At 44.2% G+C, this 26,479-nt stretch overlaps 1 pseudogene; it reads left to right on the forward strand.

The window, feature by feature from the left end:
* The first annotated feature begins 5,512 nt into the window (after positions 1–5,512).
* Positions 5,513–26,479, forward strand: LOC111535770 (annotated as a pseudogene).

The following is a 26,479-nucleotide window of genomic DNA, read 5'->3' on the forward strand; positions in this document are numbered from 1 at the left end:
CGTGTGGCCCCCAACACCGCCATGTACAGCCGTGTTCTCCACGTGTGCCCCTGAATGGTTCCATGGGTGGCAGCATTCTTTCATGTGTGACCCCTGAATCGTGGTGTCAGATCACTTGGGATCCTTGTTCAAATTCACGTTCTTGGGCTTCTGCTTTAAGGAGTGGGTAGAAAAGGAAGAGATAACGAGTGAGACTGAGCAGTGGTGGTCGGGAAGATGGTAAGAACAGCAGCAAAATGTAGTCATGGGAGCCTCAGGGATATGAATGTCTCAAGAGTCACCATGAGAGATCATTCAACTTGAGGACTGACATGTGTCCACTGGATTGATTGACATGAAAATCATGAATGACCTTGGCAAGGTCACACTCAGAGGAGTGGTCCACAGGCTGAGTGGTTTGTGAGGTGTGTTCAGGGTGAAATGATGCCGACTGCATCTAGACAACGCATACAGGAAGTGTGGCTCTAAGTGACAGGAGAAAGGCTGGCAGCTGAAGGAGATACGGGAAGTGCCAGGTTTTGGTTTATGCTTGTTTTTAAGAATGAGAAACCTGCATCATAATGGGAGGAGATGATGGAGAAATAGATATTGAAGCTGATTGGCTGATGGAGAAATAGATGTTGAAGCTGATTAGCTTATTTTCCTTTACATAGTCCAGGAGAGGAATGACGGTGGTGGCAACGAGGATGGCAGGAAGTGGGTTGAAACTGATTGGCTGATCAAAATCCTGTGGAAGGACAGAGTCCCAGGCACAGGTGAAGAATTTAGTTTTGCATAGTAGGGTTCGTTTCTTTCTTTCTTTTCTTTTCTTTCTTTTTTTTTTTTTTTTGAGATGGAGTCTCGCTCTGTCGCCCAGGCTAGAGTGCAGTGGCGCGATCTCGGCTCACTGCAAGCTCCACCTCCTGGGTTCAAGCAATTCTTCTGCCTCAGCCTCCCGAGTAGCTGGGACTACAGGCACCCGCCACCACGCCCGGCTAATTTTTTGTATTTTTAGTAGAGACGGGGTTTCACCGTGTTAACCAGGATGGTCTCGATCTCCTAACCTCGCAATCTGCCCACCTCAACCTCCCAAAGTGTTGGGATTACAGGCGTGAGCCACTGCACCCAGCAGTAGGATTCTTTTTAATAACAAGATTATTTTGTGATCATCCACATTCCTCTTGAGCCCATTCAGGGCTAAGAAATCCCTCATGCTTTCAACCAAAGGCCAGCCAGAGCAGCTTTGAACAGTTCTGAATGAGCCAAAATCTCTTCCTGAGTTTTCTTTTCCTTGGTTGTCACTTCTCCTTGGGGGTCTTCTAGAACAGAACAATTCCTCCTCCCCATCGTGGACATGCAAGTGTCATTTTTCCTTTGAGTTCACGAGTTCCCTTGCGTGTTTAGTGAGCTCTATCCCTTTCCCATTGGCCACTCCAGACCTCTCAGTGGGCCTCTTAATTTACGGCACCCAGAACCCAATGTCAAACGATATTTCACAGTCCTGAAGGAGACCAGACGCCTGCACTCATGGCAGCAATAGTCTGAGTCCACTGATTTGAGAGGTGTGTTGTTTTTGCTTCTGCATATGTAACTCTTAGTTTAATATTTGGCTACTATAAAATAACAAAGAAAATGAAGGAAAAATATGGCCTCTGCTCCAAGAGTTGAATAGTATCATGGGAACTCAGTGACTCTGGATTCACTAAGAATAAATCTTTCCAGGATAGTTTACTTATTTTTTTCAGATTTATGAAAATATAGCCATCATTGATATCTCTTACACAAACAAAACTTTAAAAAGTTCAACTACTGTATAAACTAGTATTAAAAGTCATTAGAAGGTCATTGAGTAATGGACTTGAGTATAATTCTGAGTGTAAATGATGTTGGCACACATGCCCATACAATGGCATGTATATGATACGTTATGATTTGATAGCAAAGCATTGCTGATGGTAAAAGCTAAATCCTGGCTGTGTGTTTTCATCCAGGGACACTTTAACAGTCCATTTCTCCTATGGCATATTTCCAGAGGCTAATCCCAGAAGAAACGATAAATTAATTTGGCCCAGAGTAAGTATATTCAGCTTGGTTTAAATCTGACTAGAAAACCAGGGGTTTGGAGGGAGGAGCAAGCATTGTGGAGGGCAGTCATTTCATTTATTCCTCTACTTCCAAGTCTGCAGGGAAACCACTTAAGAAAAATTACTATCTTCCTTTTCTTTGAACTCCCCAAAGCCCTTTACAAACTTTGAGTGGGGGGCCCAGCCTGGTCATGAACCAGCACCCAGTGGGACCTGTGTTCACTGCACAGTCCATTTCTCCTGCGGTAAGCATCTCCCTCTCTCTCTGTCTGTCCGGCATCCAGTCATTCTTCCTAGGATGAGAGCACCTGCATTTTCCTTGGGGAATCACCCATTCTCCACATTCCCAGGAGTGGCCACAACACGGCCCTGGCCCTCTGGGCTCTGCATCCCCTCTGGCTGCCACAGTTAGTTCAGGGATGGGCTTGTGGCCCTACTGGAGCCAAGAAACACATAATTTCCGGGTTTGGAGAGGATTCTAGGGAAGTGGAAATCCCTCCTTTCCGCGGGAGTTGCTGAGAGACCAGTGTGTGAACCTGGCCTTCTGATGACAGCCGTGTTCCCTGAGCAGGGAGCCGGGAGAGGGAGCAGCCGAGCAGGGAGGAGGAGAGCCGGCCCTGTCTTCACGACGCCACTGCCCAGGACACTAGCACTGACCTTCCAGTGACTCTCAGTGAAGCCAACGTTTGTGTCACCTGCCACAGTGCGTCTCCACTGTGCATCTTGCTTTGTGCTCCTGGTGCCTGGACTTGGGTCTCACCCGCTTGCAGCTGCCCGCGGGCGTCGAGCCTGATGGCCGCGCTGCTCCTCTGATGCTGACCCTGGCCTCTCCCCAAGGCTACAACGTGTGCTCACCCGCGGACTGCGTCTAATTCTGGCTGTGCTGGGCACAGGCTTGGCTGGGTGTTGCTACTGTGTTGCCCGGGGAACTGGGACAGACAAGGGAAGCTCATAGCTCCTTTGGTCAAGGATTCTCATGTTTCCAAGAACCAACAGAGATTTTGTGTAATTTCTTAACTAAATTAGTCGTGGGGAGATAAATTCAAACATCAGTTAAAGGCAGCTATATTAAATCATTTTTTCTAACCTACCAGGCCAACCCTTCTCATACTTGATTAGTCTCTCATAATACTGGTCTCTGTATCTTCCATCCCAGTCCCTTGCCTCCTGGCTTGGGTAAATCTAGGAAAAGTCATCATCGTTGCGCCGGGCTGCTGTGAGAATTGCTTTCCCTCGTCTGTGTGCCACAGTCCCACACCGAAGACCCAGACGCTCCCAGTCGCTACCAGCTAGAGTGGGGGCACATCTGCTCACTTCCAGGGTCCCTTACATCTGGCCCCATTCTCACAGTTGCCTTTTATTAGCTCCCTCTCCTGTATTTTCCCCTTCTTTGCTCTCACAGTCCCATGCACTGGAACACTCTTGCTACAGCTTTCAACTGGCCAAATTTTACCCCAAATCCTCACTGCTCAGTTGGAATCTTACCACCTTTGTGAAACCATTTCCAGCCAATAGAGTTCATGAGTAGGGCCAACTCAATTCATCATTTATTGAAGACCTATTCTGTGTTTGGCAGATGCTGTGACTTGGGAGTTAAAAAATGAACAATTCCCACAATGTAAGTTTATATTCTGTTGGAGCAATAAGTTATAAAACAAAGGTATTTACAAAATGTGCTCAGAGAAAGGGAGGGAGTAAATCCCTCAGCGTGGCAGTGGCAGGCACAGTGTGCTGGTGTGACTGGGCTCGGGGGACTCTGCATCCGCAGCATAAGGTGACCCAGGGCCTCAGGCCGTGGCTCTGGGCAGGGGCTGCCATGGGACTCACAGCCCACCCAACTTGCCAGGGCCTCCTGTGAACCTCCTCATCGCTGTGAACTTATTACTTGCTGATTTAATTCCTGGTTGCTCTTTGCTCACTCTCTTACACATTCTTCCGGAAAGAGATTTGCTGTATGTATCTCTCAGTCCCAGCATAGCGACACTTCCCATAAAACAAGTTTTTAATAAGTACCTGTTATTGACTGTCTTTTTAATTTACTTTTAAAGTAAGCTTAGGGAGGACAAAATTATGGTATATATTTGCAAAAAAAAAAAATAATATCTCTAAGGAGATATAAGATTGATTGAAAGGAAATAATTTTTTTTAAATCAAATGTCAGTCCTGAAGAACAACAAATGACACATGAAAGTGATTTTAAGCTATAGGACTGCCCTGCGAAAGCCGAGCAGACAGGCAGGTGCTGTTTTCCCACAACTACCTCTCACCCACCCTGACCACAGCCCTTGAAAGCTGGATAACTATATTGGCTTAGTTGTTTCTCCTGTAATGAGGCCAGAATGACATAAGCCTCAAAGAAAGAACCCCAAGATTGTAGTGCTGAGGACCTCCCTAATGCTCACTACTAGCAGGAGGACCAGAAAGGAGAAGGAATGGCTCCAGACGGGTGGAGGCAAGGCGCTGGTGGGGCCTGGGATGGAAGACTCTGCCTTGGGAAGATCTGTGGGAATTCCCTGGAAGCCAGTGGAGTTAACGGGCCAAAGAGAGCCATGGGGTGGGCTGGTTGTATTAAGCCAAACTACCCATGGAATTTGAATTTACAGGGTGCAGATTAAAAATTGGCCCAACATGGAATTTTTATCAGTCTGTGTGAGGGAAGTGTCTCTGTGGGTGTCACGCGGTGATGTGAATATAACTCACAAGGGTGTGTGCAGCTTGACACACAGATCCGTGAAGGAGCCAACGTCCCATAGGCAGCCCAAGTTGCTATCTTATCCTAAAATGCCTCTTTTCAACCCAAAGGTTAGGTTGGCCTTGAGACACTTTTCTTAAACCAGATGAGGAGCCAAGTGCAGAGATGGCTCCGCCTTGCAGTGTGTTTTCTCTGCTCTGCATTCAATGTCTTGATAAGGAGCCAAGTGCAAAGATGGTTCACCCTTACAGTATGTTGTCTCTCCTCTGCATTCAATGTCTTTGCTTGAAAGGAAGCTGAGTGTAATTATTAGCAATTTGGGCATTGATACTCTTTTCAGACATTTAAAAATGATTCCCCTGGCCTTTATACTCCTTTGCGATTAGACCTGGATAAAGATCCGAGTTTGCTCAGAAGTGGTGGTTGCCGAAAACAGAATTATTTTCGGTTCCTAAGCCCATGTGTCTTTGAGGATAGTCTCAATTTGAAGTTACACTAGGCCCTAAAAAGCAGTTAAGAGAGAGAGTTTCTACCCTTGAATTGGCCAAGTGCTATATCTCTTTGAAGAATAAAAGTGGAAAGCTATTATTCTTACTTCTCAGCTAGTTTTAAAAGTGAGGAGATAGTTTTTGCAAAACATATTTTCCATAGAGAGTTTAATGTCCACGGGGAGAAAAGACTCAAACGGAACACGAGGGGACCTGCAGGTACGGCACTGGCCATTTGTACGCTCTGAAGCGAGGAGCATAAAGCAAGCATGGGTGATGAACTGCAGACTGAGCGTGCAGATCTCTGCACTTTCCGAGGGGTCCTTTCTCGTCCACAGGTCCAGCCGTTCCAGCAGAGTGAGAGGTAGGGGGTGTTTCCCAGCAGGGAGCTGTAAAAGCTGGGCGTGGAGCCTGCCTGCTATAAAGGTAGGGAAGGTGGGACTGTTCAAACCCCAGCAGTCCACGAAGTGAGATACTCACAGTGATCAGGCCTGTGTTACCCTCCAGGCCCCTGACAGACATTGTTGTTTGTACAAAACTGTCCTAGGCCACAATTTGTAAAGGGAAAAGCAAGCTGGCCTTAGTCATGGGCAGTCATGGACTCTTGGCCTATCCCTAATCCACCCCTCTTTTGAGCAGATACGGAAACAAAGGTGCAGAGTTACCTATATCCTCTCTTCAAGAGGGGATAACGTCAAGACCCCAACTGAGACCAATAGTTTTAAATCTTAGAAAAGTTTCATGGTCTGTGCCTCTTCTTTTTGGAATTTCTCTGCCAGGCATCCAATGTTCCCAGTGGCTCACACCATCTGGAAACCTGCAAACTGTTCTGGAGGGACACGGCGTGCTGACCTGCGAGCTGTGAGGCAGCCACACGCCCAACACCCACTGCTGGAAACGGGAAAGGCAGAGGGACTCAGGGGCCGTCTGTGGGAGACCACGCCTCAGAGCAGTGGGGGTCACCGCTGCCTCAGCTACTGACATGACGGAACGAAAGTTTCTGTCTGCGATTCTACCTTAAGGGCAAAAATAATCTTCTGGCAAGTCCTCAAAGATACACATTTCCCTGCAATACCTCAGAACCTGGTTACAGAATATTCTTGGCAACTGGAGAACGCCACGTTCCATCATTTAAAATCTTGGCTTTCCTGTCTTATGCCCCATCTACTGCCCCAACAAGACTGACGATTTGTCCCTCAAAAGCAGAAGTTCCCGACTGATTAAAATGCGTATGTGGCAGCGTCGCTCCCACTGATCTGGTTTAGCGCCTGTGCTCTGAAGTGACTTTATTTCTGCTCCTTCTTCACCCTGTTGCTGGCATTTCACATTCTAAAAAATTACAGTTGATAATACTTTTCATCCTTAAATTCCAATGCAGGTGAATTTTAGGGTGACTTTCATCATATTCCTAGGTGGAGAATAAAGGGAATCCACGGTGAAACCACCAGGATGACAAGGATATTCACAGCACATTACCTCGGAGGCAACTGCACGCTCTCTGAAGCAGTCAAACTCCTGCAGGAAAATAGTTCAAGTGGTTGTTCTTTACAGTATCCTACGGCCAACTGTTTTTAGTTGTCATGTTTTCCCCAAGTCAGTTCTTTGTTTTATAAATAAACACGCAGTTAGGCAGCCTTTTTGGAAGACGACTTCTCAAATAAAGTTATTGAAAAATTCTACCAGGAGTTTCCCTGCGGGACGCCCTGGGAGCCAGCTGCGGTGAGCATGCGGGACAGAGCGCCACTGTCTGCAGCGGCCGCCGGCTCTGACTCTGCTCGACTCTGCCCGGGAGCCCTTTCCTGCTGTAAGGAAGAGCAGCTGGCAACTTGGTTGCATTTTGGAACTGAAGATAGCGGCTCAAGGACTTAGTTATACGCCCAAATATAATCAGTCTGAATCACTCTCCAAGACTATAAAATGTGCTTCCCTAAGTGGCCAATTCTGTTATTGAATTGAAAGCTCACCAGCTTTAGGCTGCCAGCTATTCAGGTTTAAAATACAGAATAATTCTAAAAATTATTCCAAAAAACCTAAATACAAATTCACACGTTTGAAGAACCCACTGGATGAGCATAAGAAAAGGTGAAATCCACTAACAGGGTGAAGGCTTCCTGGACCAAATGGATTTGAGTCTTGATAAGACTAGACATCATTTGAATGAAGAACCTTCCGTTTTGGGGATGCCTACAGATGCTGGCTTCTGCATGGGTGGCAGAGGGGCTGGAGCTGGGTGCACTGCGGAGGATGGCATTTGGCATTTCCATTATTAAGAGATGCAGTGCCCGTTATCAGTATACGGCCTTCATGCTCCATGCTCACTTTTCTTGGCTTTGTTTTGTGATGCTGCAGCTGGACAGTGTAAACGTCTGTTTTGCCAGCTGGTGATGTGAGGATTTGTCAGTAATGGGTGCTGGAGGGACTGCAGGCACCATAGCAAGAAGAAGCGGCTTCACATCCGATGTGCTTTCAGTGTGGCTTCCAGTGGGTGGCTGGGCAGAGGCACGGCCGTGCTCGCTTCTGACTCCCCCTGGTCTGCGCCCCCAGCAAGGGTCCTCGCAGCCTGGAGAAGCCACACACCCCCGAAGGATCTGTATCTCAGCCTTGTCGTGGGAGGTTCTCTTTTAAGCTAATAGTTTCTGTCTTTTTCACTCCCCATCAGGCTTTCTATATTTGCTACTTCTCTACCGATTTAGTAGTCCCTAACTACTAGACATTTTAGTAGTTACGCACTTTTTACTAGGTAAGTGCTCTTTGTTTTAAAGTGTCCACCTGCAGATTAAACAGCATTTCTGGAATGGTGGAGTAAGGACCTCAAAAATATGTTCTTCCACGAGGCAGTATGAATACTGGAAAAATTGTAAGAATAAACCTTTTCAAGACTCTAGAAATTAACCACTCTTGCAACAACCCAAAGAACTTTTATTCAAGAAAAGTGCTGACTCTTCCTAAGAGCTTTGTGGCATTTTAACTTTTCCTACTGCAACACTCGTCCATCAGCTCTGCAGTAGCCTTGAAAACTGGCAGCCACACAATTATGATTGCTGTGGAAATTAGCAGCCTACCAGCCACTAGAGGGGGTAGCATGGGTCTGAGCTCCCCAACTCCTGTCTCAGGTAACTCTCTGGGATTGGACATTGGATACGTAAACTAAAAAGTGTCTGAGGCAGATGTCAGTAGTTTTGAAAGTTTATTTTGCCAAAGTTGGGGAAATGCCTGGGAAAAAGGAAAACAAGTTACAGTAGGATCTGTGGCCTGTGCTTTTTCCAAACACTGTTTTTAGGACTTCAATATTTAAGGGGGAAAGAGTGGTCCGGAGGGAAAGGAAGTAAGAAGAAAAGAGCAGGAGTTGGGCTGTGAGTCAACCAGTTGCATTCTTATGAGGCTCCGATTAGTGCCTGCTGAATCCACATTTGACACGTGGAAAGAGAGGAGTGGGGGAAAAGTCAGCTATGCCTTCATCTCATAGCCCGCCAGTGGGTCTACATTTTGCATAAGATGAAGTAAGCATAGTGTAAGGAAGATGTCAAATATACATTTACCTCAGGGTGGGTGGAGGAATAATTTCTAGTCTTGACTTTGTCCCATACCTGTGAGACAAGCTGTTAATTTAGATTGTCAGGGTGAGATTCAACACAACTCTGCTTTACGGTTCATTTAGAGGGCGAATATGTATTATCAAAGATTTGGGGGCCTACAAGGAATTTCCTTGTGAGCAGTTTGTGAGGGAGGCCTGGGGAGCTGTGCAGCCTTCGATGTTGCAGCCATCTGTTTGAGAACAAAAGGAAAGCAGTTTTCTTTTTTACATGACTCAGTACCCACGCTCAATGTTCCTTTGGCATAGTGAGTTTGGGGTCCCAAGATTTTATTTTCCTTTCACAGACATGTCTGGAAGTTCCCTGGAAACCTCCACTCAAGGGCTTGTCTTTACTTGACCTGACTCAGAGCTCACTCAATGAGGACAGCTTTTCCCCTGGGGTATTTATTGAAAAAAAAAAAAAAAATCAGTGACAGCAGATGCTTGAGGCAACACTAGCATTAGGGGCAAACAAACAAAGAAAAAAAAGGACAAGAAAAAAAAGGACAATCTGAGGTCTGAAGACTGAGATACCCTGAAGGGGCTTTGAAAAGATCCAAGCTAATCCCCGGAATAAAGTCCTGTACAGGTGCAGGGTTGTACAGGCCTACGAGAGTGCTGCCGGGGTCCACACCTCTTACCTCGTGATTGCCTCAGGCAGGAAGCGATGCAGAAGACAGGGTTCTAAACAGCCTGCCAGGCGGGTAAGGAAATAGAGCCCCACGGCAGCAGCGGGAAGACTCAACACATTTAAGGACATCTAGTTCAGTGATTAGCTGACCTCCAAACCAACTGAAACTCCAGTGGCCACTTACCACAGAGAACACAGGCTCCCCAGAATTAGCCCAGGAAGTCACAAAACAAATAGCAAACAGACAGAACAGCCTCTGTGAAGAAGGGAGTATTCTGATTTCCAGAGTTGCTACATTATATTATTTAAAATGCTTAGTTTTCAACATAACTGAGGACACTTCCAAATAAAAAGAAAATTTGGCCCAAAGCAGGAAAACATAGTCAACGGAAACTGTCTCTGAGGACCTAAATACTGGAGTTAGTAGAGAAAGGCATTAAATCAGCTATTATAAATATGCCCAAGAATTAAGGTAAACCAGGTGTGAAGAACTAAAGAAAAGTACAGGAATTAAGTCTCATCAAATAGAGAATATTAATAAACTCATCGAAATTGTAAAATAGAGCCAAGGAAAACTTTTGAAATTGAAAAATAGAATGACAGAAATAAAAAATTCAGCATATTAGCTGTTGACCTGAAGGAAGAAGCTGAGGCAAAATTAATATAGAGAGTTAACTTGGGCCATGGTTGAGGACAGCTGCCTGGGACACACTTCCAAGTTGCCTTGGGGAGTGCTTCATTCAGTCTTTGTTACAAGCAGATTTTTAAAGACAAAAAGGGGGACAAGGGATGGGCTGATACCGTTTTTGTCAGGAATTCTTATTGGTTTGCAGAAATAACATTGATTAGTGATTGGCTATACATTGTTGAGCTATAGGATGTGGGTTATGGTGTCTGGCATGTGGCATAGTTAGGTTAATTTATAGTTATATGTGGCAATACAAGCAGTTTAAAGAGACAATTACGTAGCTCAAGGGTTGGGGGAAGTAGGACGTGACTGTTGTCTCATTTTTAATGCCTCTTCAGGCCTAATAGTTTAAAAGGGCTCCAGTTCCTCAGATAAAAGGCATATCTGTACACATACACACACATATAAATATACACACACATATATACACATACTTTACACACACACACACACACACACACATTCTCATTTTCCCTCTTTGATCAAAAAGCTTTCTTCTTGAAAGCATCGATGATCAAAGTCTGAGTGTCAAGATGTCCTTGTTTATGCGAAGGCTTATTCCCAAATAGCCTTGTCAACATTGAGAAGAAAGAGAATACATCTCGGTGAGGGATTTTAAGAGCACCCAAAAGCCAAACTGGGATGGCACCACAGAGTGGCCAAAAAAAATCAGCCCTCAACCAAGTCCTTGATCTATGTAGCTGCTGGCACTTGTTGAATCATCTGTAGTCTTTGAAATACCATGATTTTAGTTTTCTTAGAATAAGCACACATAAGAATTATAGTCAAAAAGAGAATTTAAACAAACCTATTGTACAACCATGGCCTTTGTAATAGAATCAGCCAGAACCTATTATGAGGGATACATTTCTAACTATTACCTCATTTACTTTAAATTGTGATAAAGGAGACTTAAAAATCATGCCCACCCAGAAAGAGGAGGGCCTCCTGCATGCTGTTTTTGACGTCTGATGCAGATTAAGAGGAGAGGGCCAATGTTCTGATACTGTCTGACTAGAGCAACAGAAGTACCATTAAAATTTCTAGCCTGCATTAGCCCTTCATCTTCCATCCACTGCAGCATAAGTTTGCCCATGTATAAGGCTGGCCGTGAAATCCACCACAAATAAAAGTATACCCTGTGGGTGCACACAAGACCCCTTTCCAAGTTCTATTGTTCACAGAGGCATGAGAAAAAAAAGAGGGGTAAGTTTCCTGATGGTAGAGGAGTCTTGATCCATGAATTTGGGAAAGCTGCCCACATCTAGAATGCTGTCTGCTTCGGGGGAGAAACTTCTCTGGTTGTCTTTACCATAAAATCAACAACGGTTGTACTGTTTCAAGAGTCTGAGGCCGGGCGCGGTGGCTTAAGCCTGTAATCCCAGCACTTTGGGAGGCCGAGACGGGCGGATCACGAGGTCAGGAGATCGAGACCATCCTGGCTAACACGGTGAAACCCCATCTCTACTAAAAATGCAAAAAAATTAGCCGGGTGTGGGGGCGAGCGCTTGTAGTCCCAGCTACTTGGGAGGCTGAGGCAGGAGAATGGCGAGAACCTGGGAGGCGGAGCTTGCAGTGAGCCGAGATCGGGCCACTGCACTCCAGCCTGGGTGACTGAGCGAGACTCTGTCTCAAAAAAAAAAAAAAAAAAAAAAAAAAAGAGTCTGGAGGGGACCTTCTGAGTTGTAAGACTACAGACCCACGGTTTGACACCCCCAGTGCTTCCGCTTCAGTGTGGATGGCAAATATAGTCTTTCTCTGACGTCATTGTTTGAGCACCCACTCTCCAGGTTGTAGATCATGAGGATTTGATTGTTCTCCGTCAGTGGACTGTAGAAAGCTTCCGTCACCTGGTGAAAATATAATTTGGCATAAAGCATGACAGTTTAACTGCATTTAGATAAATCAGAGTTTAGGAGCAAAAAATATGAGATTTATTATTAGGGGCACAGGCCTTCCAGTGACTACTTCATAAGGGGTCAACTTGTGTTTTCCACTAGAAGTGGACCTGATTGTCATCAATCTGTAATACCTTTAACTAAGGCAATCCAGTTGACTCAGTTAGCTTTGCCTGATATTATTGCATCTGTAATACCTTACCTAACTGTTTTACAACTCACCCATTGAAACAAGTACTTCTGTCATTAAATATTTATCCAGGAATGCCCCACGAAGGAAAAACCTTTACTAGTGTGTGTAGCTTTTAGCTACTGAAGTATCAGCCTTCTTGCATGCAAAGGTTTCTATACAACTAGTAAACATGCACTGAAAATGGCAATTAAATGGAATCCCTCTACAAATGTTTAAATGCCATATAGGTGGCAAAAATTTACCTAAATTTTTTATTGTCTTCTCAGGATTATGGATTTGACAAACCAAACTTCGGTTAGAAACCATTTTAGGAATTTAGAAGTCACCACACTAATATATACATGTATTTTCTATTTAGATCGTTTTGTCTCTTCCATGACAAGTCATGGAGCACAGAGCTTTTAATAATAATACCTTTTAGAACTCAGGAAGAAGCAGGTGGCCACCCAGGTTCTACATGAGCCCATGCTAAATATTGGATTTATATTGTCTTAAGTACCAATTTTGTTACTCTAATGCAAATGCACAGTACTGTTTGTTACTTGGGTTATCATAGGTAATTTGATTTGGACCATGAAGTATATTCAAATTGCATATTTTAACAATATCAGTACTGACAGATTTAGCATGAAAATCTGGCAAAGTATTTTTTTGGAATTCAATTAATTCTTGTCCTGCTTGGGTTAATAGTCTTATAAACCAGTTACTTTCTTTATTAGAGTTCTGGGAATTCTTACCCATTCCAAATAATATTATTTTAAAGTTACCAGAAACTGGTATTCAAGAGTGCTTATCTTTTCCATCCTTTTTGTGAACTTCCTTGAAGACTCAACACTTTAGGATTATAATTGCTTAAAAAGAGTTTTCAGAAAAATACATGAGAATTAAGTAACTGACTGTGGACAAGACTTAATATGGTCATGGTTAAAGGCATAATTGACAATAAGCTGTGGTTATTTCTGTGGCCTACAATAATTTAACATAACAACCATAATTATAATTGATAACATATACTGAGACATCGGAAATTTAGGAATCTAATACAGTTCTGGAATGCTTTAACAACACATTTATACAAATATAACTCAAAGTTAAACACCATTGTTTGACAATATTTTCTGTATAATTTTAATATACCAAGTACGTCTAATATGTCTCTCTCGGATTTCCAGGGCTCTAATGTTCAAAATGTCAGTTTGAAGTCAAAAAGGCTGAATTTAGAAATTTGATTTTGAGGTTTGTCAAATATCAAAGGTTTAAAACATCTGATATTAAAATAAGAAAAACTTACAATACTTGACCAAAGTGAGATCATACGTCACTGCAAAATAATAGTCATTCATTTAGTCAAAGTGATAATTCAAAAAATTTAAAAAGCTGAAACTTTTACTCTTTAAGAGAGATGTGATTCAGTTTTCTAAACAATCAAGAGAACTACTAAAGTCAATCTCTCTTTCCCGCCCTCTTGAAATTTACTCAAAACATGGCACATGTATACATGTGTAACATACCTGCACGTCGTGCACATGTACCCTAGAACTTAAAGGATAACAACAACAAAAAAAAATCACACTTCCCACAAAGAGAAAAAAAATTTTACTCAAAAGGTGAGTAAAAAATATTTTACTACATGAAAATCTCATTCAAAAGAGAAAATCAAATTTTACGATTGCATCAGTGTATTATTAATACCAAAATTAATTTTAATAAAATCTTACAAACAAATCAATGCAATCCCAGTCAGCTTTTGAATACATAAGATTTTGATAAACCTTTTATAACCTCTTAAAAGTTTTTTCCCAAACTTTCTATATTTATTTAGTTTTATCTATATCCTTTCCCCTTCAATTTGAAACAGCAAAAATAACTTCTAAACTAGATAAAATTATCTTTTTCTCAACAAACATCACAGTCTCATGCCTTTCTTTTAACCTTCCTTACCAAAAACACACCGAATTTTCCTTGTACACTTTGCATACAAAAGGATTTCTCCTTTATGTAGTAGCTTTAATTACATATATTAATTATAATGTTAATGTTAATAACCCTTATTTTTAGGATGTTGCTAATTTTAATTGTTATTTACCAGATGCAGAGCCTGGGAAAGAGGACAGGGCTATGAATTCCTGGAGGGTCTGACCCTCCAGCATGGCCAGTAGGCACAGTTAGGGCAGGGAGGATGGGGCCAGGCACTGCGGCCACGCTTAGGTTCCCAGTCCTCACCATGACCATTTGTCCAGACCCCAGAATCTAAAGGCTCGAACCAATGACACCAACTCTCAGTACAATGTGTGCAATGCATTGCAGGAGCCCCACAGCCAGACCTTAGAGCTTTAGCTTACAGACAAATCAGTATTTCTGCTTCTGTAAAAATACTACAGAAGCAACAGTTTTATGACCTCAAAACATCTATCAAAGACAGTATAAAGTAAAATAAAGCATAACACACCAGAACTTATGGAATGTAGCTAATACGGTGCTTAGATGGAAATTTATAACCATTAAACATCTATGTTAAAAATGAAGAAAGTCAAGTGAATAAGCCCACATTTGACATTAAGAAACTATAAAAAGGAAGTGCAGAAAACAGAATAATTAATATTACAGCAAAAATAAATAGAGAACAGAATAGCAATAGAGAAGATAAATGAAACCAACAGTTGATTCTCTGAAATGATCAAGAAAATGGGCACATTTTTAGTAAGATGGAACAGGAGAAAAAGAAAGGAGACTCAAATTACCAGAATCAAGAATGAAATAGGATACAATACTACTAACTTTACAGAAATAAAAAAGGATTTAAAGTAAGACTAAAATAAACTGTATGCCAACAAATTTGATAACTTAGATGGAATGGAAAAGTACTTTTTGGAAAAAAGCACAAACTACCAAAAATGACTTTAGAAGAAATAGAAAAATCTGCGTTAACCTACAATCAGAAATTGAGTTAGTAATCAAAACGTTTTCCACAAAGAAAAGCACAAGCCCAGATGACTTTGCTGATAAATTCTTCCAAACATTCAAAGAGGAATTAATATTAATCCTTTACACAGTCTTCCAGAAAACAGAAGAGGAAGGAAAACTTTCTAACTGTTTCTATGAGGCAGTATTACCCCAATACTAAAACCAGACAAAGACATCATAAGAAAACTATAGACCAAAGTGTATATATATATTTTTTGCATTTTTTTCTTTTTTTAATTATACTTTAAGTTCTAGGGTACATGTGCACAACGTGCAAGTTTGTTACATATGTATACATGTGCCATGTTGGTGTGCTGCACCCATCAACTCGTCATTTACATCAGTTATAACTCCCAATGCCATCCCACCCACCTTCCTCCTCCCCATAATAGGCCCCAGTGTGTGATGTTCCCCTTCCCATGTCCAAGTGATCTCATTGTTCAATTCCCACCTATGAGTGAGAACATGCGGTGTTTGGTTTTCTGTTCTTGTGATAGTTTGCTGAGAATGATGGTTTCCAGCTGCATCCATGTCCCTACAAAGGACACGAACTCATCCTCTTTTATAGCTGCATAGTATTCCATGGTGCATATGTGCCACATTTTCTTAATCCAGTTTGTCACTGATGGACATTTGGGTTGATTCCAAGTCTTTGCTATTGTGAATAGTGCCAGAATAAACATACATGTGCATGTGTCTTTATAGAAGCATGATTTATAATCCTTTGGGTATATACCCAGTAGTGGGATGGCTGGGTCATATGGTACATCTAGATCTAGATCCTTGAGGAATCGCCATACTGTTTTCCATAATGGTTGAACCAGTTTACAATCCCACCAACAGTGTAAAAGTGTTCCTATTTCTCCACATCCTCTCCAGCACCTGTTGCTTCCTTTTTTAATGACTGCCATTCTAACTGTGTGAGATGGTATCTCATTGTGGTTTTGATTTGCATTTTTCTGATGGCCAGTGATGACGAGCATTTTTTCATGTGTCTGTTGGCTGCATAAATGTCTTCTTTTGAGAAATGTCTGTTCATATCCTTTGCCCAGTTTTAGATGGGGTTGTTTGTTTTTTTCTTGTAAATTTGTTTGAGTTCTTTGTAGGCTCTGGATATTAGCCCATTGTCAGATGAGTAGATTGCAAAAATTTTCTCCCATTCTGTAGGTTGCCTTTTCACTCTGATGGTAGTTTCTTTTGCTTTGCAGAAGCTCGTTAGTTTAATTAGATCCCATTTGTCAATTTTGGCATTTGTTGCCATTGCTTTTGGTGTTTTAGACATGAAGTCCTTACCCATGCCTATGTCCTGAATGGTATTACCTAGGTTTTCTTCTAGGGTTTTTATGGTATTAGGTCTAACATTTAAGTCTCTAATCCATCTTGAATTAATTTTCGTATGAGGAGTAAGGAAAGGATCAGCTTTCTACCTATGGCTAGCCAATTTTCCCAGCACCATTTATTAAATAGGGAATCCTTTCCCTATTTCTTGTTTTTGTCAGGTTTGTCAAAGATCAGATGGCTGTAGATGTGTGGTATTATTTCTGAGGACTCTGTTCTGTTCCATTGGTCTATATCTCTGTTTTGGTACCAGTACCATGCTGTTTTGCTTACTGTAGCCTTGTAGTATAGTTTGAAGTCAGGTAGCGTGATGCCTCCAGCTTTGTTCTTTTGACTTAAGATTGTCTTGGCAAAGTATATATTCAAAGTATATATATTAAGTGCATTCTATGTGGCAATTATTTGGACAAAATAGGGAGTAAGACAAGCCAGGTGCTGTGGCTCATGCTTATGGTCTCAGCTACATGGAAGGCTGAAGTGGGAGGATTACTTGAACCTTGGTGTTCAAGACCAACCTGGGCAACATAGTGAGGCCCTAAATCTAAAACAAACAAACAAACAAAAACAAATAAAATTTTAAGGGATTAAGACAAGTAAAGTTCCTGGTTGGTACTAGCTCAAGATACAGAAAAGTGATTATGTTCTTTCTATCAAAGCATCCAGATGCCAGTATATTTTCATTCTCCCAGACAATGACTGATAGAAATTTAAGAGCATGATGGTCACATTCGGTCAGACCAATGGTGCATCTAGCCCTAGCATCTTGTCTATATCAGTTTCCCCAAAAGACACACTGTGGACAGACAGATACTCTTCTTATAATTATTTTGAAGGCTAGATTAGTTGATGAAACATTCTAGAGTCCCTTACTATTCTGCTGGGAATCTGTCATTCATATGTGTGTTCTAATTTTTGGAGTCTGTGTATACAGTTAACGTGGTTTCTCTTGATGTAATTTGATAGGTTAACAGTCCTAAGGTCTTTATTTCCCCTGAATTTACCCCTTTCCAACTTCAAGGCATGAGTGGACAATGATTGGATAAATAAAATAGAATGTCCACTCACCTCTTCCAACCCTCTGTCCGGGCTGCTGAGTTGTGGGGATTTTCTCCAGAAAGCAGTTCAGCCTGGCCTCTGTCTGCAGCTGCATCTTTGGTGTGGCTTGTCAAAGATCTCAGTTTTCCCACCCACTTTCCACACAGCAGAGGTTTTCAAAGGGTGGTTCCCAGCCCAGCAGCATCAGCATCCCTTGGGACCTTGCCCAGGTTCTCCACCCTGACCTACCGAATCAGAAACTTGGGGTACTTTCTCAGCTGCCTGCATTTTAACTGGCCTTCCCGGGGAGTCTGATCCTCTCTCCAGATTGACAGCCACCGTTCCACTTTGGAATGGTAATCGTTCCTGCCAAAACATCACACTATAAAATATTGTAAAGGATGCGGGTCTTTGAGAAGGAAGCACTGATCATTAATATTTTTGGTCCTGGCGTCAAGAATTAGTTCTGGGCACACGATAACAGACATTTCCCCACAGGCTTAACCAGGATAAGAGAAATGGCGCAGGAGAGAGGCACCCAGGTGCACAGGACGATCCAGCTATTCAGTAACATTTCTTACCCTGAGAGGTCATCGCCTGGTTGCTGTTGTTTTTATCTTTATGCTATTTTCTATGTTCTCATTACAAAATGTGTTAAGCGCCCACGCATCATCCCAGCACCTTGATTTGCACAACAGTTTTCTGTGAGGAGGAGGATGCTACTTCTTCTCCCTGTTGACCTAAAATTGTCAGCACCCCTGAGCTCCTCTCAGTTATCACAGAGGAAAACATGCTCCTTCCCTATTTAATTCTGTTTTCTTGACTAAGTTTTAAACTCTTTCAAAATGTTCTCTTCAAACATAATTTACCACCCTAAAAGTGTCTGCTATGATGTCAAGTGCCATATAGCATTCACTAATGGTTATTAAGAGCAAACTTAGAGAAATGAGAATGGTCTTTATTGCAATACACAGCAAAGGAGGCTCCATTTTGGTGTCTGACACTAATAATGACAGACTGTGAATTCTTGCAGCAAGCAAAACATCGTAAAACTGTCATGACCAGCCCCATTTCCTGATCTGAAGGCCACGCTTTGCACACAGCTGGCAGTCCTTGAGTTCACCTTCAGTCTGGGTTCTGCTCTGAGACCTGGGAAGGAGGCTGAGAGTTGGAGAACTTGAAGAACTCGAGTTTACATTAGTTGACTCAGAGGTGAGCCAAGTAATCTTGACCAGCTCAGACCTCACTGGTGCTGGCAGTTTTACTCCTAGACTGAGTCTTCGCCTCTATCCAGTTAGCGGAGCCCTGCCAGGAGGTTGCGTCCTCTCCAAGTCAATGGTTGACCTCTGCTACCTGTACCGAGAATTCCCAAGGCTTCGTGCCTCCGAGTCTCTGCTCCCCCGCTGGAATGCCTGATTTCAGTTACCTCTGACCTCTTCCTGGCTGAGCTTCCTCCCATCATCTGCCAATGGCACCCCGTCCCCTCATTTCATCTCTACAGGAGCCTCCGATTCCTGTTCCTAACCCCTCACACTTAGCTGCAGTTCATTTCCAATTCCTGATACGTCATGAGATTACAAGAATGAGTCAGGTATAAAAATTTCTGCAAGACTTGTAAAGAGTTAGGACTTGGAGTGTTTTAGAATTTGCATGTGCTTTCTTTCCTCCAGCTTCAGAAGGAGAAGATGGGATTTCTGCCTGCCTTAGGGCAACAGGGCAGGACGTTCTGAGGACAGCCAGGCAAGGGCTGGGCTGTGACTTGAGAAACGGGTGCCCTGGGAAGGGTAGAAGCCAAGAGGGAGGTGGCACCCATCCTGGAAGTGTCTGCTGTGAAGACACTCAATGTGTGTGTGTGAGACAGCTGCACAGGCATCTGATAATGACTTGTGGTTTAGTATGATTTAGGATTTTATATCTGTATACTATACACAGTACAGAATAACAGTTTATGTTAAGCATATGATGGATTGACTATTAGAGGGCTTTGAAGACACACAAATGCCTGCAGGAGGTTCAGAGCAGGCCTGGCCCAGAGCGATGGACTGTTTGCCACTTTCTATGGGGCCCCCAGGCTCCCTCTTAGTTTCTTTATAATTGGTTTAGTCACTATGGGAGCAGACAGGAAAGGAGTCAATTCCTCAGGTGTTTTAAGAGGACAGAGGTTAGCGCAGAGCTCCCTGCTCCCGATCAGCCACAGGTAGCCCTGAGGAAGACACCCGGAGAAATCCCTCTGATGCTGGCTAGCGCTGAAAGAGGCCCAGGCTCATCATGCTGGGAGTAGTCTTCTCCTTCTCTCCTCCAGCTTCGAGATGTCACGTTAATGTGGCTGTGCTGGTCATCCTCCAAGGAGGCCTGGAATCCCCATCCCCACCTACGGGCGTTGCAGGCCCAGGGTTTGCAATGGACCTCCATCCCACATCCTGGGCTGTGACAGAGACACGCCTGTGAGTCGCTTCTCAACCTGCCCATTGCTGAGGTAACTCAGGCTTCTGAACAGCAAGGGCGGCTGCTGAGCTTTTAGAATTGTGCTAGAGGCCCTGGTAAGAGAATCTGTGACCCTGAGGAAGTTTTCATGGGATCCCTGGAGAAAGGGGCAGTTCTAATGATTCCTCAGGTGGACTCAGCATTGGGGGGATCACCAGCCTTGGAATTCAGTCCCTGAATATAATTTGTTTGACTAACAAAAATTTCTAAAATGTGTCCAAGTGTTCCAAACATAGAATGTCAACTCAGATACAACACCAAATAAAGACAGTGCTCAATGTTAGCTGAACTTTATGTACTCCTGGATTTGTATTGGACTGAGATGGATAAAGTCAATGAGATGGTTTGTTTCTGTGGAGGTGGAGCTCAACATGGGTTTCGGTCTTCAGTGTTATATAAAAGCTGTGGGAGCAGAGTCCAGGAAATTGCCCGGTGCTTCCCTCTATAAGAGCACTTAACTCTTGGAATTGCAAGTCTCTGTTTAGGATCAGATGTGAGTGTTCCGGAGAAGAGGCCCTGTCTCACTCAGCTTTGCATTCCTAGGGCACTGCCTGGCACCCACTCAAACACAGTGCACGTTGAGGTCATTAATTAAAGGATGACTAAATTGTCAGGCGGCTGCTGCACTTGAATGCTGATTAAGACTGTGCTTGAGACCTTTCTGAGTCTTGTTTTGTAGGACTGCATTATGAGAGGAAGGTCAACATCAGGATTTGCCCACCCAAAGCCCCATCACCTACAAAACTTCAGTCTGTTATTGAGAAGGACTGACCACCTCTCACCAAGGAACCCAAACTCAGGCTCAGGCTGTGGCAGTTAATGCTTTACAGATTATGATCTAATTTGGAAAGATGCTAATTTTAGTAACATAAATCTACTTCTTCAGAAACTCGAGCCTTGACTTTAGAGCATATTTTGGCCCAAATCTCTGTTTTGCTTGGGCATTAGAATTTCTGGCTTCTGTAGTGAGATGGGGTGCTGAGGGTGGGTCAGGCTCAGACGGATGTGCCCATGACAGGGTGAAACACTTGGTTTTTGTGATAAACAAGGGACAGAGAGGCTCACTGTGACTCTTCAGTGTGGACCTCTCAGAACTGAAGCATGCAGCCAATCCCTGGCAGACCCTAGACCTGGGTCTGGAAGTTCATAAACAGCAATCACGATGGAGGGAAGTATCCTCTCTCCAGCTGGCAGTGAACTCGCAGGATTGCCAACCCTGCTCGTCAGCCGCCACCCTTGTAGGATCTTTGCAGTGATTGGAGGATGGAGTCGGATCCTCTGCTGTCCTCGCTGGGCCCAGAGCACAGCAGTGGCTGACTTGGACAAAAGGCAAGACTGTCTTTAACATTTTTCTCCTCACTTTCAATTTCTTCAAGTAATTACTAATAATATTTATACCCCTTCTATTTTTACAAGCTTTATAATTTATAAAACACAGACATATGTGTTATACATTGATATTTTGAAAATATTAAACTGAGAGTTTTAAAAAAACTCTTTGCCTCTGTGAAGAGCATGTCCTCCAGTTGTCCTTCTGTCTTCTTGAAATCGTAGAGGAGAGGGGGGAAAATCCATGTTGAAGAGAAAAGGCAGAGAAAGTGCCTCCTGCAGGCAGGGGAAGAAAAGAGAGCCCTTTGGCCTGGAGACTGGGAAGGAGGAGAAACGAGACATCAGAGCAGTGTATCTTGGCTTCTGCTGCTGTTGACCGTCTAGACTGAAATGACAGAGCCCAGGGAGGCTGTTGGGCAGGCTGAGGATGATGCTGGATGCATAGGGATGTGTGCCCCATCCCCATTTAGAATTCTGGGAATAGGCCAGGTGCAGTGTCTCAGGCCTGTAATTCCAGTGCTTTGGGAGGCTGAGGTGGGAGGATTGCTTGAGCCCAGGAGTTAGAGACCAACCTGGGCAACATACAAGACCCTGTCTCTACCAAAAAAAAAAAAAAATGCATGCCTGTAGTCCTAGCTGCGCAGGAGGCTGAGGCAGGAGGATCACTTGAGCCAGGAGTTTGAGGCTGCAGTAAGCTATGACTGTACCATCACACTCCATCCTGGGCAACAGAGTGAAACTTTGTCTCTAAAGAAAAGAAAGAAAAAAAAGAATTCTGGGAATATCCTTCATTTCCCAGCCAATATGTGTTATTCTAACAGAATAAAGACAGTGATTGGGCAAGGAGAGAAAATCATTAGTCTTAAGCTTCCCACAGCTCCTGTGTGGCATGCTATGAAAGAAACCAGAAATATTCCATATCCTGGGCAGGGTACAAATAGGAGCTGAGCTAGAATATGGTGGGCCTGCCAAGAGCCTCCACAGAAGAGGAGCAGATTGCACAGTGGGACAGATGGAAGACATGATAGAATCTTTGAGATGTCTGCAGCCCCAGCAAGAGCAGATGTCAGGCTGAGTTACTGAAGAAGAGCTACCAGCCCCTGATGAGACAAAATAACCTCTACCAGTAGAAGTTCCCCAAAGTGCCATGAGTGGCCCAGACATTGAGTGACACAGGAATCAGCAGAAAGACATTTCCTGGGTGATTGAGCTGTCAGGGGTCCTGTTAAGGATGAAGTGAAGAGGGCCAGGCCTTTGAGTTAAGACAGAGCATTAAGTAACCCCAGAAACATAGAGATGATATTCCTTGGTCATGGAGGACACAGAAACACACATGGAGGCTGTATGTAGCACATTCAAAGAACGTAAGTAAAAGGGAATAATGAGAGATAACATTGGAGCAGGAGATACAGGAGGTTTGCAGAAAGCCTTCAACATCAAACAAAAGCGTATGGACTTTGTGCTAGGAACACATTCCCTAAAGGGTGTTCTATAAAACACTTGTTCATTGAGTTAGTAGTAAGTGTCCACCAAAAAAAGAAGGGAGGACCCACAGATTTAAAATTTTAGGAAACAAGGAATTATAAGCAGTGAAGCAGGTATCTCAGTATCTTCAGTTTGTTGCTGTGCATTCTGCGACTATGATGGGAGCATACAGAATTGATTAGAGGGAAAACCCAAGCAGGAGATCCTGTCACACACGTTTGAGTGGCGGGATTAGAGGACAAAGACTACGTTGAAGACTGAAAGAATGGGAATGAAAGAGACTGACTAGAGAGTTGTTAACTAAGAATAGTTGTCAGGGTGACGTGTCTGAGCCTGGGTAATCAGGGAAGGGATGGGAACAGCCTGACCAACAGGACGGAAGGTCGTAGCACTGTTTCCTGAAATGGGGTGTTCGGAGGGTGTGCTGCTCCGGGATGAGCTTTAGTGTTTGAATCATGGCCGGACATGCAGGTGGAAACGGCCAGCAGGCAGTTACTGACTGAAGATGGAGGCTCAGGACAGAGGCTCAGGCAGAGCTAGCAGTGAGGATCTGTGCACTTGGCCAGGACCTTAGGTCATCACTGAGTCTCCAGGTGCGCCCTCGGCTCATGGTCTTGTCCCGAGGCACCTCGCTCATGTCTGTGCTCCTCAAATATCACTGGCTGTGCTGGCTACTTTCTATTTTTCTCCCCTTTAAAAATGTCCAGTCTCGTACCCCAATTCCTAGGACCCAACTTTCCACAAAACGAGTGATTTTTCAGCTGTGGTCCTAGGGAACATTGGCTCTCTGCCCAGGACGAGCAGTGATTGTCTGTCTCTTTGAACACATAGTCAGCAAGTGATTTGCATATTGCATCTCAATTTTATTTTTCTCTCACTATTTTTCTTAAGCCTTTGGCGCTTGCTGTTATCAGTGTGTGAGCAAGTGTGAGCAGATGAACAGTGAATGAGTGAATAAACATTAATTTAAATTAATTAGATTGACTAATTATGTTTGATTTGATTGCTTTTTAGTGGATATCTAGGCTCGTGATTGTAATTTCATAATAAAATCTATTACAGCAGTGCTCGGATTTTTCTGGGCCACCCGAGTGGAGCTGCCAGGTTGGGCATAAACAGGCGGTCCAGGAGGACGGAGCTGGGCGTTCGCTCTGCTGGGGCTTTTCATGCCCCTTTTGTTTTCCAGGTGTGGCTTGTTCCTGGGGGCTTAGTCTTTTGTGAAAGGGGAAAATGCCCCCTGTGGAGAGCCAGGAAACTCGCGGCGGGCCTTGAGGCGGGAGTTCTCCCCAGGCCAGGTGAATGGCGGGGCCCTCCCTGAGCTGGTCCAGAGCCGGTTCCACGCGTCTGCGGGGGGTCCGCCGGGCCGGGAGGTGGCGCAGACGCGGGTTCTGTGAAGGGGCTTGGGGAAGGAAGATTCCACTGGAGCAGAGGAAAAGCCGGATCGGAAGAGGCCAGGGCGCCGAGGGGAGGGGCTGCCAAGATGGCGTCAGCCTCCTCAGGGCTTCCTGAGCAGTCGGTTTTTCATCCTTTGATCCTGGGGTTGCTTCCTGTACCTCGTCCTCAGCATCTGGAATCAAGAGACTGGTTGCGTCTGAGGTGCCTTGTGTCTCGGGCATGCCCATCAAGAAAATAGGCCATCGAGGTGTTGATTCCTCAGGAGAGACAACCTGTAGAAAGACAACCACATCAGCCTTGAAATGTGCGTCTGGTTGGGCATTACTCACACTGTGGGGAGCCTGGGTCCCACACCGGAGCATGATGTCCACATGCAAGATTTCTGCGTGGTGGAGAGTCTCTTCTTCCCCAGTGAAGGGAGCAACCTGACCCCTGCTCATCACAGCAGTGACTTTCCTTTCAAGACCTATGCACCTGTTGCCTTCTGCTACTTTCAGGAGCTATTTGGTATCTGCCCTGATGATGGCTTGTACTCCCTCTGCAGTGAGCCGCTGATTGAACTCAGTAGCTCTGGAGCTGATGGTTCCCTGTTATATGTGTCCAGCCACGATGAATTCATTATTAAAACAGTCCAACATAAAGAGGCGGAGTTTCTGCAGAAGCTGCTTCCAGGATACCACATCCACCTCAACCAGAACCCTTGGACTTTTCTGCCTAAATTCTATGGACTGTGCTGTGTGCAGGCAGGCGGCAAGAACATTCAGATTGTGGTGATGAAGAATCTCTTACTAAGACTGGTCAAAATGCGTATCAAATTTGACTTCAAGGGCTCAACCTACAAAAAGCAGGCTTCCCAGAAAGAGCGAGAGAAGCCTCTTCCCACATTTAAAAACCTAGACTTCTTACAAAGCATCCTAATGGTCTTTTTTTTTTTTTTTTTTTTTGGATGCTGACATGTACAACGCTTTCTGTAAGACCCTGCAGCGTGACTTTGAGATAATGGACTATAGCATCTTGATGTCAATCCACAACATAGATCGTGCACGAAAGCCCCTAAGCAGTGAAGCACAATGCTCAGTTGACACTTGAAGACCAGCTCCCCCAAAGGCTCTGTATTCCACAGCCATGGAATCCATCCAGGGAGAGGCTTGACGGGGCAGCCCCATGGAGACTGATGACCATACGGGTGGCATCCCTGCCCAGGAGAGTAGAGGGAAAAGGATCCTGCTTTGTATTGGCATCACTGACATTCTACAGTCTTACAGGTTTGTTAAGAAGCTGGAGCACTCTCGAAAAGCCCTGGTACGTGATGGGGACACTGTCTCAGTGCGTCGCCCAGGCTTCTACACTGAACGGTTCCAGTGCTTCATGTGCAACACAGCATTTAAGAAGATCCCGGCCAGGTGTGGTGGTTCATGCCTGTAATCCCAGGACTTTGGGAGGCCAAGGCAGATGGATCACCTGAGGTCAGGAGTTTGAGACCAGCTTGGCCAACATGGTGAAACCTCATCTCTACTAAAAACACAGAAATTAGCTGGGTGGTAGTGGTGCATACCTGTAATCTCAGCTACTTGGTAAGCTGAGGCAGGAGAATCACTTGAGCCTGGGAGGCGGAGGTTGCAGTGAGCCGAGATTGTGCCACTGCACTCCAGCCTGGGCAACAGAGTGAGACCCTGTCTCAAAAAAGGAAGAAGGTCCCCTTGAAGCCTTCTCCTTCCAAAAAGTTTCAGTCTGGCTCATTTTTCTCTGGGTGAGCAAGCTCCAATGACAACTCTTGCATTACTTACCAGCCATCGGTCTCAGGGGAACACAAGGCACAAGCCACAACAAAGGCAGAAGAGGAGCTAGGTGTTCACCTTGTTTGTCCTAATGTTTTACCTCAGACTCCACCATTGGAGGAAATCAGTGAGGGCACACCTATTCCTGACCCCAGTTTCTCACCTGTAGTTGGAGAGACTTTGCAAATTTTAACTACAAGTACAACCTTGGAAAAACTTGACATTGCAGAGTAAGAGTTCACCCATTGAGCACAAAGTCTCAGAAGACCTGAAACAAGATTCTGCCATCTCTGTGATCCTAAGATGTCAGCCCTTGCCCCAGCAATGCTGAGTTTTCTTCTACTTGGCCATCAAAAAGGAATGTAATGGAAACGGGGGGAGCTCTCCATCTTCCTCCTGAAGAAGGACCTCATCTCCTTCCCCTTCCTCATGAATTGGCATTAG

Source organism: Piliocolobus tephrosceles, chromosome 8 (genome assembly GCF_002776525.5).
Source record: "Piliocolobus tephrosceles isolate RC106 chromosome 8, ASM277652v3, whole genome shotgun sequence".
Lineage (NCBI taxonomy): Eukaryota > Metazoa > Chordata > Mammalia > Primates > Cercopithecidae > Piliocolobus > Piliocolobus tephrosceles.